Genomic DNA, 13,205 nt, shown 5'->3' on the forward strand with positions numbered 1-13,205 from the left:
CACAGTGCACTAACATTTTAATACTAAACTAAACTATTGATAGATTATAGATGAAGAAAGTCCCCCTTTTTTTACATGCCCAACAATGAGTCTCCCAGGCTCCAAAGAATAGTTCTAAACCTATAATTACACACATAATCCTTGATAAACTCACAAGTATAAGAAGGGAAATTTTAATGACAAGTGTGTGGAAAAGTCTGGAAGGGATATTCAAGAAGATGTAAATGAGTGTCATCAGGATGTTCTGTATTTCATTAACACAGTTTTAAATTAAAAGAATAAAACTAAGTAACTACTGTGTAAAGCGAAGCATAACCTCTCAGAATTTAGCTCAAATCAATTCATTATTGTTAGCTAGTTTATAATGAGATTTACATTAGCTACTGTTTAGTGACATTATAAACACCATTCTTTTGATTATAAAGCTTGGACTTTAGTGGCTCAGCATTATGTCTTGCCTAATGACAACTTTACAAATGTTCCTAAATTAGAAGTGTTTACTTGTATTGTGATAAAAAAGAACAAAATAGTATTATATAGAATTGTCATAGTTCATATTATAATTAAAGAATTATATGTAATTAAAATTGAAGCAACTGATACATTAACTATACCCTTTACTGTTTGACTATATTTTCTGTGACTTGAGGATTCTAAATGAACATAAAATGTCCCAAGTCATGGTTCAAGTTTTCCTTTGCTTAAAGAGCCCGTGTGAACATAATTGGTCTGACCAATGGCATTCTCTTCCAAAGAATGTTAACTGCCTTAAGATTTAAGGAAGAGAGTGACTCAGCAGACAGCTGGAGCAGGAATTCTTTATTTACCGTCTTTATCCCTGGTGACCAAGTTTGTGATCCAGCCCACTGAAGCCCTTAAGAGGGGATTGTACATACCCTGAGAAGATCTTGCAGCAGCTGGGCAATGTAAACAGTGATTGAATGAAATAAAAACCATTTATCTGCATCATATCAGAAGTTCCTGCCCACTGTGAATCCTTTATAGTTTCTTCAATATAAAAAATTAGTGATTTCAGTACATTTATTACTCCATGCAGATTGATTCTGTTTTTTTTTCAGAACTAAATGGCAAAAAAAAAAAAACAAAAAAAAAAAAAAAAAACAAAAAAAAAAAACAAAAAAAAAAACAAAAAAAAAAAAAAAAAAAAAAAAAAAAAAAAAAAACAGCATACAATTTGTGGACATGAGCCTCATTTCCACTCAGCTCATTTTCTCTTTTGAAAAATTTGGCTTAGCTCTTTGTGCATGAATTCTGTTTGTGTGCTTAGGCTGATCAATACTATTTGAAATAAAGAAGTAATTTAAAGTAATAAACTTTTATTGTTATAAAATTTACTAAGCATTCTACAGAATAATTCTTAAAAATAAAGCATACATGTATCATAGGCCATACACAAGTCAGAAATAATCAATAACTGATTTAACAGATCACATGATTATGATCATAAGCCAGATAACTTAAAAGTTAGATACATTTTGAGGATACATTTAAAGACGTAATGAAGCCACTTGTCACATACATCAAGTTCAGATTTTTCATTAATATTGGTTTTATAGTAAGATTTAAAACTAAACATTTTCTGCATCTTTTTGATTTCCATATTTTTCCCGATTAAGAATTACATAAATATCACAATGATATATATACAGAAAAAACCTTGTAGCTTTAGAATTGTGGCTATTTTTATTCTATTTTCAACTCACATACAACAGCAAACAAGACAGACAGGCAAGCACACAAATACACACAGAGAGATACACACACACACACACATACACTGAATGGTGATGAGCTGATTAAAGTTATAAATAATATTCCATAATCTATAAATCCTTTGGAAATATCAGCTGATTTGAGAGTTAGATTGAATTTTCCTTACCATTGTAGATCAACAAGCATTCACGTGAAACAAATCACTGTGTGACTTCTCTGTGTGTCATTAAAATGCAATAAAATATATCATGCAGTCTCATGCCATAGAATAAAAGGAAGAAAAATGGCTTTGATGAAACTGACCTGAACAACATTTGTTTTCTGAAACGTATCCATATGCAAGCAGCCAAAGCTTTCGCGGCAGTTTGTGTGTTTGATATACAAAGCGTTGCATAAGCAAAGAAGCATTGCACAAGGTCAGAAATGAAACGCATCTGAGCCCACTGTTAGCATTCAGCAGAATTTACTGCAGATATTCTGGGATCCTAGGTTTTTTTCTTTCTGTCATCATGGATAAGATGACACGCAACCTACATAGTAGAGGCGAAGGCATAGATTTTTTTACTGAAGGAATATACTTTGCAATATGAGAAGAACGGCAGTCAGGCTCTCTGAGCCACATCCTCTCAGACAACTGAAATATTTGACCGTAACAGAAATCATTCATGAGGATGTGAGTATGTCTCTGAGACCAAGGGTGCCAGCTGAAAACCTAGGAAAGTATGTTGATTTGTGATCAAACTCCACCACTAAATACAAATATTTTTTTTTCTTATCTGTGGCATAACAAGTGTGACTCGCAAAACAACACACATGCAAAGTGAACATTCTGCTTCTTTTAACTGCTGCTCATCAGAGCAGTTGTAGGTCAGGGTACATCTGGCCTTGCTCACCTCTAATGTCATGGAATCTAAGAAGGTAAATCATGACATCTTGATATCAGGAAGGACGTTCATGAACAAAAGGAATAACTTTAAAAAGTCATTTATGTCTGTAATAAGCTAAAATTGTGTTTATGTTTTAAGATTTCATAAATGATGCATAAAACACAGAATTATTTATATTGACAAGGTGTGTATCTTGTTACGTGTTTCCAAGTGTACTCATTTTGTATCAAGTCAAATATATTATCTTCACAAATAGTGGTAAGTCCTTTCATTTACTGTATTTATTATGGAAAATATATTCAAAATCTTTTACTGTATCTTTTAAAAATATATAGCAGACTTTGATATGGGTTTCATGATGTTTAGCACACTAAATCTTTCAGGCTTGTATCTACGTTCAACTCTAGGTTCGGGAGTTAACCTTCTCTAGCCTCTTGGTCTTGATTGCTTTCTCTAATTACTAGTGTTAACAATTATAGCTTTGGCTTTTGTAGGTTCATTTTTTTTTTTAATTTCTCATGTGAGAACCTGAAACATTTGCTGCTTACTGTCTGACACATGTCACCAAGCATTATTATCTGTATTTCAATCCATGTTGTCAGGAAATCTCGTTGATTTTTCAGGAATATGTAGTAGTTGGTTATGTATAAATATCACGTTTTCTTTATTCATTCATCTTGGACAGATGCATACAATATTTAATTTTCTTGGCTATTGTGAATATTAATGCAGAGATCATTAGTTGTCCATTTTCATATGCTTTGTAATTTTACATTACTAGGATGTACCAAATGGAATAAAATTGCTGGATCTCATGTCATATATATTCTCAAAATTTTAAGGAACTAGTAGATTGTTTCCCTTAATGGCTGCACTAATTAAGAATCCACAACAGTGTGCCACGAGGCTCCTTTTGCTTGCTATCTTCATCCATCCTCTTTGCTGTTATTCTTGCTGGTGCCAAATGGGCTCTCCTTGCGGATTTGACTTTTGTTCTTAGACAGATTAGTAATAGCACCATTTATTATACCAGTCAGAAATTTCCATCAACAGAATAGTTGATAAATGTCTGTTTACACACGTTGCCTATTTTTAAAAGGTTATTTGCTTTGGCTATTAAAATTAGAGTGTTCTGTGTATAGTGTAAATTATAATTTTGGGTCCTAATAAGGTTATTCATAGATATAAAAAACACAGAGAAGCACTCATACATGTTGCGCCATACACACATACACAACACAGAAATACATATATATTGGATATTGATTTGTGCTCAAAAGACTAGTGTGTATATTTTGTGCTCAAAAGACTAGTGTGTATAGTCTCAAAAGACTAGTGTGTAATTTCAGTGAATTCAAAATATACATAAATTATTTTACACACCTTCCACTTTCCCTTCATGAGCTTATGACTTACTACAGTAACTAGAGAATAATCAGATCCCACTATAAAAGATCAAATGACCAAGGATCAAAGTAAGGAGACCTTTATGGCTGGGAAGTGGGCAAGATTGCTATTTATGAATTATGATAGAAGTTTTTTAATGGGCAAGGTAAGAGGGTTAAATGGGAATACCTTCTTCTGAGACATACTAAAGAAAATAATTCACATTTCTAAATATAAATTTAGTTCCTCTTAAATTCTATGCTCATTTATTGTTCATTTTGAAATACTCGTGGTTCTGTTTTTGAATATTGATACTATTTCTAATAATATAGCAGAATTCTTTTATCTCTTCATGATACTTGTGTATCCTCTCAGGTTTTCATTAATTTTTATCTAATGAATGGTGCAGGATCAAGACCCCCAGTGAAGACACACGTCTTTCTTTCACTAACTTATTTTTTGTAGGCTCTATTTACAACTGCAACTATTTTTCATATCAAATATAGGATTTGATATGAAAATGTTCAAATACTACTCTGTGTATCTAATGCAGTTAAATTTAATGAACATTTTATTTTCACTTAAAAAATAGTAATTTTCATCCTTCTGGCCCAGGATCATCTGACAGACCTAGTGAAGCAGAATTATTAAGGGCTGATAACTATGTCTTGGCAGATATAATCAGTCAACTAAGAAGGCTTAAGTTTGGATGCTCCAATGATCTGTAGCATAGGGACTGTCCAGGTGTTCAGCGGTCTCTATAAATTGGCTAAGTTTTAGAAGCTATGGTTTGTGCTTCCCATAATTTCCGTTAACTCAGTCATTCTGGATTTCTGACAGGGTTGAAATCTTATAGTCTCATAGCCAATTCTTGCTATTTACTTTGAGAGAAAAGATTTGAGAGGATGGTTTTCAGCTGACATTAATTCTAAAGCCAAGAAAAAAAAAAAAAAAGAGCCAGGTTCAGAACTAAGTCTTTTATTTAGGAGAGATGACAGAGGTTCTGCTTAGTCAACAAAATGATGGACTGGGTATTAGGTCTATCTTGCACCTTACTGACATAAATTGGTATAGTTATGCTCTAAATGTATTTTGAGGGAAAAGTTTTATTTTAACAGGAAGGGTGATATGTAGGAAGAGCTAAAGTGGGGGGAGTAAGGAAAGGAGGAGGAGAAGGAGAGGAGGAGCTAGGTGATGAGAGAGAAAGAAGAGGGGGTCCAGACATGGAGGCAGATGTTCACATGTCTCCTCCAGTCAAAGATAAGTTGATATATCTAGGTTGGGTATTAGGTTACACTTCTGATTGATATTGAGCATTACCAAACTTATAAAGCCTTTGGTTAACATTAAAAAAATTGTATAAAAGCAAAAAGGAGAAGGGGGCATAGGATAGGGGTTTTCTAGGGAGGGGAAATGGAGAAAGGGGATGGCATCTGAAATTTAAATAAAATATCCAATAAAACATAAATTAAAAAATAGTAATTTTTAACTCGTGAATTTTACTTAATTAGGATATGTTAAGCTATTGCCAAATCACATGCAATTAGTAAGAAAACCATTGAAAGCAGGAATTAAAGAAGTTCAGGTATAAATGTATATTAGTTGGAGATACAAGTGGTATCCTCAGTAGACTATGATACAAAGACATTCTGTGTTCAAGCCCTTGTTCTGAGATGCTATGGACCAGACGGCCAATTACACTAGGTTGCAGCAACAATGAGTCTTCTTAATGACAGCAACACAATAAAATAAATGTCTCTGTGATTCATGTTCACACATTTGAAATAAGCCTAAAATCCCTAACTCATTAAATTTATTTTTATTGAAATCAAATGAGATCATAGAAGAATATATACTTTAAATCTATTTAAAATTGTTACTCTTTAAAGATGTTGAAGCAGTAGTAAAATATCAGCAATGCACACCGTAGATTAACCTTTATATTTATATGTTTTATTTATAGATTCAATGTAGTCCTAACAATGGGAAAAGGCACAAGGGTGGGATGTGATAGTCAGTGTTTAAGTAGACTTGGCAGGTGAGCACAGGAACCTGTGAACATTCATTAATACACACAGAGAAGACATGTGTGGACACTCATCCCTATGGCAGCACCCAGTGTCCAGTTAAATGAGGGAAGCTAGTTACAAGGGAATTAGGCAGAATCTGAGTAGAACATTCAGTATCATTTTCTACTAACCATGGTGTGAGAATCCACTCACTCTGCCAGCCAAACAGACAAACAAACAAAAATACTTCACTGGTCAAACAACAGAGCTAAAGGTGGAATAAATTGATAAAAATAGGTAGAAAGAAGTCCTCAAATGTGTATGAAGATAGTTATTTGTGTTTTCATAATCTAATTATAAGTTCATTTAAAAAACATGTTACTCTACTCATGAGAATTTTGGAATATATAAATGTAATTCTCAAAATGGGAAGATTATAAACATAACATATATTTTTTTGTTAATTTATCACCTAAACAAAAGAATTATACTTTATCATGCACAGGCATCATTGTACTTTGCTCATATTGTTAGCCATAAATTCTCATCTGCACAGTTTTCTTTATAGAAAAATATAGTTCATCTTTATAGTCTCATATCATGTGCAGGACACTAACACATATACTACACAACCAACCATGTCTTAATGTCACGAATCCTTAGTTTGTGAAGTAAGTATAAAATTATTGTGTTTTAGAACCATACTCAGACATGAAGTCATTCTCGTAGTAATAAATATATCAAAGAGGAGAGTGAAAATCAGAAATAGTGCAGCCTACATATTCAGCAGGGGCTTGTCAATAAAAAGAAATCAGAGAAATACATAATTGTACAAATACCTGTGTGTTTTGTGTGTGTGTGTGTGTGTGTATGTATTCTTTAAATTGAGGTTTTGTGTATCACATACTTCATATAGTATGTGGTTTTTTTGAATTTGATTATTTAACTGAAAATGATGGTGTACAGTCTCTCATTTTCTTACAAGCAACATACTGTCTTTTCTTGAAGAATACATCTGTATGACATACTACATTTTATATATTCATTGATTTTTTTGGTGGCCATCTAGTTATTTCTGCCTGACTCTTTTCTAAATGGATAGGAAATACACTTCTTTCTCCTGGTAGTGTATCTTATGTTTGAGCCAGAAGAAGCTGGGTATGTGGAGTAGGGTCACTAGAGTGTTTCCAGCCATATTTATGAGATTGTACTTGATTCTCTAATGCTGAAGGAAACGCTGAAAATTTTAAAACAGACTGGGCATGTGGTATGACTATAACAGTGTGAACAGAATGTGGGAAGGATTAGAAGAACAAGATTAGACACACAGGATCCAATTTTGAAAATATTAAGGTGACAAAAAAGGATGCTCCAAATATGATGATGTTGGTATGGATAAAAGAAATATGACATTCATCAGTATATATTCATTTTATAAGTAATTTATTGAATAGAAAAGAAATCATATTCTTAAACTACACATATTCAGTCCTGGGAATGTTAACTTTACAATTAATTGGGAAATGATGAACAATGGTTAATGAGTTTTGGGTAAATTCTGAATTAGCAATATTAATTTGAAAGCTATTAACTAATGTTGCCTAGCTGATGGATCCTGTGGCAATGCAACACTCTCAAAGAGATCAGCTGTCCAAAGCAAAGACTGAACATTTCTGACTGAGAAGAAAAGAATAAAGACTGTGTGTGTGTGTGTGTGTGTGTGTGTGTGTGTGTGTGTGAGAGAGAGAGAGAGAGAGAGAGAGAGAGAGAGAGAGAGAGAGAGAGAGAGAGAAGATGAAGTACAATCTTAAAGGTGGTGATGAGGAACCAAGCATAGGAAGACTTGACATAGCTAAGAAAACGTAAGAACCAAAACTAACATAACATAAAACAACACAAAGGCCAGTGCAGCATCAAGAGAAAATCACAGCAGCCAGGCAGCAAATATAGAACAAATATTTCAAAGTTTGTGAAATAAAAATAAAAAAAGATAAAAAAAAATCCAAAACATCAGACTGTATAAAAAGCACAGTCTATACAGAGCTTGGTGAACAGCAATCATGGGATTTACTTCAACTTATTGTTTCCTGTGAGGAATCATTTTTAGAAGAGTGAGATATTTTAAAATGCAGTTTGTCGATATCAAAAAGAGCTAAGAGAAATAAAGTTTGGTTTTCAGAAAGAAGAAATAATTAAGAATAAAGCATCCCAACATCCAGCTTTGATTTTCCTTTCTATTGCTCTCCAGTGGACAATGGTACAAGCCAATTTAACCTGGCTCCATTGATCCTAAATTGTCTTTGTTTTGTTTATTTTTCAATGGGGAAAATTCTTAAGTTCATGAGCTCTCCCTTGGCCATACTGATATTTCCAGTCTTTATGGCTTATTTTGATTTACCTCCATTGTTGGGTCTTACTCTCACTCCCTTTTATGTGAGAATTTTTTTTAAGCCTTCCAATGGCCTCTGCATTTTAAATGAGTGCATGAAAAAAACATATCAATTTTTTTTTTTTTTTTTTTTTAGGAAATATTGATTAGAGGCCATACATGAGATAAAACGTCAATTTATTATCAATGAGATTTGAAATATCTACTTATATGTACTAATTATATATAATAAAGCTATAATTTAATAATGTTATTTGGCTTAGCCAGTCTTTGAGTAATATATTTTTAAAACTATTTTTACTGAAGAATTTTCTACTTAACCAACATACAAAAGCCCACTAGAAATATCAAAGGTTAAAATCATCATAAGTAGAAATGTACTGGTATACTGTTGGCTGGCTTATAGGATACTGATGTATTTTCAATTCATTAAAACATTTTTATGTACCTCTTTTCAATAAAATTACCTCAACTACTTGTCAATAAATAAATCATGAATGTACATGGTAAATTTATATGTACTTTTAGATTTAGAGTCTATCAATGGATTTGAAGGGATAGCACATACTTTCTTTAATCATATTTTATGCATGTTTGTGTATAGTAAATTATATAAACTCTATTATTGAGGTAGCACTTGAATGCACATTTAGTACTGTGCATATCTAACAAAAACAGCTAAAATTTAAAAATTAAGCAATTTTGCAATCAACATATCATAAGAACTTATTATCAAGTAGTTTTTTATTTCCTTGTAAAGCACAGTCTCCAATCTGTGATAGTAGATCCTGTTAATTGATGACAGAAAAGACATACTGTATATGAACCCAGAACGATACATCACAAATACAAGCAGTTTCTTTTTTATGAATGTTTGGTTTGGTCTTTTTATAAATGAAAATATGGCCATTAAGTAATAGATTCCTGTCATGGCACAGTAGTGCACTCCTTTAATCCCAAAACTCAGTGGGTAGACACAGGCAGAAATATGTGCATTTAAAGCCATCCTGGTTTTCATAGTGAGTTGCAGGACAGGTAGAGTGATATAGTGAGATACTGTCTAAGAAATAATCAAACAAACAAACCAAAAAAGTAATAAATTCCTCAAATTCAACTTAATCTTATGGTAAATATTAAAAGAAAAAAGAAAGTTATTATTTATTAAAATAAATAAACTTTATTTATTCTAACAAAATAAAGAATATACTGTTTGGTTTCTTTAAAAAATAATATTAATGTATCAGATGACTTCATTTTGTATCCTGTGATTACTTTTAATGTCTCTCATGTATATTTTGTCTTAAGTATCAATAAAACATACTGTTATTATTAGTATAACAGTCTTTAAAATGAAAGCAAGAAGACAAAATTTTGTTTAAATACTCTTACAGTTGTATTATATATGTTTACCTAGATTATACATCATATAATATTGACACAATATTTTTAAAAAGCATCTTATAGAAAAACACTTGTAGGAACTACGATGTATCAAGGATTATAATTTCTGTTTGAATATTATATGTTATTAATATGAAGATATTAATATTTAAATTAAATCTTATTTATGTATTAGTATTCATGTAATTTTACTAATAACAATTTCTTATAATGAATAAATTTGGAAAGAATAAAATAATTCTCATGCCCATATCCACAAGGAATATTTTACTATTTGAAGAGTGTACCTTACAGAAGCATACATTGTCATGTACCCCATAGTTTATATATAATTAGTCTCAATCAAGAAGCAACACCATTGCTAAACTCATAAGATATTGAGGAGTTTATCATATTCTAAGACTGTGGATTTTCAGATACAATAACAATTTTATGGAAATAAATATGATTTTTTATTGGAATTAGGAAAATAGGTAACATAAAATGAAGAAAATAGAAAAACACTTAAAAACCCTTTTATATATTGTTATCAATTAAATGAAGATATTAAGCAAATGTGAGTTTTATGGATTCACCAAATCCTCAGAAAATAAACATTCAGTGAATTGTGTCCTGAGACTATTCATTTCAGAGAAACAAGAACAGTGTCAATTAAAACAAACAAACAAACAAAGTTCTTATAATCTCAGAATTACATAAAAAGTAAATTTTGTTCTCTATATTTACTGTCATTCTTGACAAGAGAAATCAATGTTTACAAATTTCTTCTGTTTGTAATGCCACTAAATTCATCCTTCTTACTATTTATAATATATTATGGTTACTATGTTAGTAGAGAGTAAATCCATTTTTGTGAATGTAATACTAATAATTAACTAATTTATAATTTGTTGTATATAAAATATGTTACTTTTATACAATATACTGCAGTTACCTAATGAAATTACACATATTTTAAATATTTTGAATCCAAGATATGTTTCCAAAATTACAGCCATTGTCTCTAAGTTTGTTTATGGTACAAGAATAAAGAAAATTTTCAGATTATTAATATTAGTTCACATACTTGTTATATTGTATATAAATTCTACTAATTTAGGTGTGTGTGTGTGTGTGTGTGTAAGATGTCAGGTATTGTCATCTATCTCTCTCCATCCTATTGCTTTGAGACAGAGCCTCTCTCTGAACCAGAAGTGTGTGAATATCACTTCTTTGTTTGATGGTGTACCCAAAAGATCTTCCTGTAACTTCCCTCCATGTTGAGGATAGAGGTAACCACTATTTCGCTTGGTATATTACTTGATGCTAGAAATTCAAATTCATATCACTATGCTTTCAAAGAAAATACCTACAAAGTCCTCTCTCCCGCATGGGTAATTTTCATTTTAGTATTTAAATTAGTAACTATGTGATAACAGTTATCTGACAGGTGAGCATTAAACCATTTAATTTTGAGAAGTCTCTATATCTCATGTTATACCTGAAACAACTTTGGCCAATATCTAAGTTTTAAATGTATCATATGACAAAGAAGTTTAATGTTAGTACAAAACAGGTCACTGTTTAAATAGATTGGTTATAATTCAGTAAATTCAAATTATTACTAAGGTCAGTGCATACACTTACAGATATTTTTAATGTTTAAATAATTTCCTCTGAGAGAACAATCATTATTAAACATGAGGAAACTGATGTGCAGCCGGTTTAAGACATAAAAATATGTCGTGTCGCCAGGAGAGTTAACTGTTTTCTTTCAAATTCACCAAATTTGAATCCTGAGTTTGAACTTGTCCAGCACTATTATTTCAAAGTTGTCCTAAACATACGGCCCTGGGTCTAATTCTCTCACAGCCTTTCCAACTGAAGAAATCTGCTTGCTCAGACCACACTTCCCTGTCATATAAACAACACTCTCTCTAGAGACTCAAGAATATTGAAGGCTATCTTCTGAAGATCCATAAACTATGTGCTACTTGCTCTGGTAATTTTAATGGTTTTCTTGCAAGAAATGGCTAATACTGAAGCACTTCTTAGAATATTATGTGATATAAGCAAGGACAAATCATTATTCTCAAAAAAATAGAGAATATGAGAAAAATTAGAGAGAGTTTTTAGTTATATGGTAGTGATGAATTACTGGGGTCCTAACATGTCTGATACTGTTCTTGAAAGCAAGAAAATGTATATATGTGTGCAGATGATCATGCCCAAATGGGGGACATAAATACGGATGTCATAAGAACTCTGTCCTTCCTCGGGTACTACTCGTGATTTTGTTTGTATTTTTTTCCTATAATATTACTAATAATATTACTAAGTGGTTCACTAAGTACTTGGGTAATGATACCAAGGGACCAAGGGATCTCATCAAGGAGCAATTTTTTTTTCAATCCAATACTTGAAGATTACCATAAAACAATGGCACGGAGATTATTGTCTTTGCACAATGTCTGTATTGCCATTATTTTGATTAGACAGTCTAAAGCATCTATTTTGACAACTTATTATATTCATCTATTATATTTATATTAATCTGAGCTATAACACTTAAAAGAGCCATAACTATTAAAAGAGCTATAACTCTTTTGTACAGTTTACCTTTGTATAAAGATGTTTCTAGACAGAGGAATGTCCTACTTTGTAATGATTTTAAACTATTATACAAATGAGTAATAACTCAATTCAATGGGAGTCAAAGATTAATCTCCATTTTTCAAAATTTAAAATATTCATGAAAGAGTTATTTAGTATAGGAAAATAAAATGTTGTTCTTCAATATTCTATCAAACATTTCAATAAAATGATAACTTAAAGAACTGATAGAACTATGAAGATTAAGCTGTGCAAAGCAAACCTTAGTGACTATGCACAAGGTCTAAAAGCACTCACTGATCATCTGTCTTTCATATTAGTCATTTAAGGAAATGAAGTACCTCATCTTTGACAATTAAGACATCAAGCATTGCAAAAGGTATTAAACTTTAAAGACCTCAGGTTGAGTTAACACTCTCTAACTTGACTTTAAAAAGTTCTAGAAAGCAAAAGAGAAGCAGGAGGGAAGAAGAAGGAGGAGAAGGAGGAGGGGGAGGAGGAGGAGGAGGAGGAGGAGGAGGAGGAGGAGGAGGAGGAGGAGGAGGAGGAAGAAGGAGGAGAAGAAGAAGAAGAAGAAGAAGAAGAAGAAGAAGAAGAAGAAGAAGAAGAAGAAGAAGAAGAAGAAGAAGAAGAAGAAAAGAAAGAAAGAAAGAAAGAAAGAAAGAAAGAAAGAAAGAAAGAAAGAAGGAAAGAAAGAACAAAAGGGAAAGAAAAAAGAAAAGTAAAGGAAAAGGAATTAACTAATTAATCAGATGCCCTTCATAGCCTACACATGATGATGGGCACTACATCTGATATACAGTGACA

The 13,205-nt window shown here is 31.8% G+C and overlaps 1 protein-coding gene across 2 annotated transcripts in view; it reads right to left on the reverse strand.

The window, feature by feature from the left end:
* Cdh18 (cadherin 18) overlaps positions 1 to 13,205 on the reverse strand; it is a 796,539-nt gene that overhangs the window by 601,042 nt on the left and 182,292 nt on the right. The window contains exon 1 of one of the 2 annotated variants that reach the window (XM_034523568.2): positions 2,038 to 2,116. The exons of the other annotated variant lie outside the window; for it this stretch is intronic. The gene's annotated coding sequence lies outside the window, so the exon portion shown is untranslated. Of the gene's footprint in view, positions 1 to 2,037; positions 2,117 to 13,205 lie in introns of those variants that run through there. 2 annotated transcript variants of the gene reach the window in all.

This window comes from Arvicanthis niloticus, chromosome 19 (assembly GCF_011762505.2).
Source record: "Arvicanthis niloticus isolate mArvNil1 chromosome 19, mArvNil1.pat.X, whole genome shotgun sequence".
In the NCBI taxonomy this organism is placed as follows: domain Eukaryota; kingdom Metazoa; phylum Chordata; class Mammalia; order Rodentia; family Muridae; genus Arvicanthis; species Arvicanthis niloticus.